The sequence below is a fragment of the Echinops telfairi genome, unplaced genomic scaffold (genome assembly GCF_000313985.2).
Source record: "Echinops telfairi isolate 266 unplaced genomic scaffold, ASM31398v2 ScPeMD7_140;HRSCAF=443, whole genome shotgun sequence".
Classification (NCBI taxonomy): domain Eukaryota; kingdom Metazoa; phylum Chordata; class Mammalia; order Afrosoricida; family Tenrecidae; genus Echinops; species Echinops telfairi.
The window spans coordinates 276,355-278,083 of record NW_022104038.1 but is presented as its reverse complement, the minus strand read 5'-3'; positions in this window follow the sequence as shown (position 1 = coordinate 278,083).

The window sequence follows — 1,729 nt, the reverse complement described above, 5'->3', positions numbered from 1 at the left end:
ACCTCTGTATTAAGATGCAGGACATATTCACAACTCTAGAATTAGAAATTATTTCACAGCAGCATCTTATTATTTCACTGGTTTTGATTTATATTAGATTGTTTTATATTAGGTTATTATATTATATTTAGATAGAATTATACTCGATTGTTTCTCCCAGTCAGAGGCAACAGAAGTCGTTGTGGAAGAAGGAGGTGGAATGATGAAAAGTTTTGCAAAGAAGGAACAAGTTCATCCTCCCTAATCCTAGGTCTCAATAAGGAGTCAAGCATTTCTTTGGCAGCCATCCAACCCCTGCTTTGTTAGTCCAACAATTTTTGGAACCACGGCTGGTTCTGTGCCCAGAATGAATCAGTCACAGCTCATTTTCAGTCCCTCTCGCTTCCCCACCACCTGGGATCCAGGGACACACAGGTTCAGTGTGACAGCCTTGACCCTTTGCTATGAAAACTGCTTTAGTGACTTTCTTGATCTGTGGGGTGGTTTACTTATTCATCCTCAATTCGCATTCATGTCTCAGTGACCATACCTGAGTCATGGCTTTCCCTTGCATGTCATCCTGGGTTTCCTCAGAACTTCTTTTCTACAGAAACCAAGACGTACAAGGCTGGAAAAGATCCCTGAAGAGGGCTGATTTCTTGGCGATGCAAACATTCTTCCCAGCATTCTACTTTCGATTTCAGAGAATACACGAGGAAGAAACCACGACATATAAACCAATTGAAGTTAGATCACAGACCTCCAGGTAAACCCCCAAACTATGAGGCTAATCAGTGAGAAAATTGGGACAAAGCTAAGAACCTTAGCATAGGGATCCTGATTGTAGACTTGGGCGGAGGGAGGCAGCACTTCATCTAAAATCTTTGGGGGTTACTCACAAGGGGGCCACATTGAAAGTCTAAAGGTATAACTGCCAGGGGGGAGGGCAGGGGTCACCAGATGGCTCCATCTCTGAGAGCAGGAATAGCAATGGGGACTTTTAGGATGTGCCCCCTTCAGACAGGAATACTGAAGGGTGCCTGTGTTGTTGGGTAAGGGATCCTGGGTTATGAACCCTTGAAAGAAAAGATTACAACAGGGCCGGCTCGCTTTTTAAAAGAGAAATAATCATCTACTTTGTGTCAGGCTCCCTGTTAGACTTGGGACTATTTGTATGGTTCCCTCTCTCTCTCCTTTATCTATACAGATACATAGGATAGGAAATCCCACTGAGACAGCTGTGGGACCCAAGGTTGAGGAGAAGGGAGCATTGGACAAGGGAGTGGTGAGCAGTGAGCCAATAATGACAGGGACAGGGGAATAGTAAGGGTTCTAAAATGGATGCCCAAAGAGAGTGTAGTGTAACTTTTCTGATCATATTTGATCAATCGAATTGTATGTGAAAGGAATTAGGAGAAGTGAATGATGGGTAAGAATGATAGTGGGGCAGGAGGAAATAAAGGATGAAAGAAGGAAGTGTATATTTAGGTGTACATATAAGTATATATGTATATGTATTTATGTATGCAAATACAATAAGGAAGCAAATGGATTTTGGGCTTCTACTTAACCCTTAACTAAGTACAAGGACGGTGTGTTCTAATAAGCTGTCATTGGAAGACACTCGCCTCTCTGACATAATCGCTGAAGACAAATGGGTGCATAAGCAAATGTGAAGAAAGCTGATGGTGCCCAACTAGTAAAAGATATAGCATCTGGGGTCTTGACAGCTTGGTGTTAAACAAGCAGC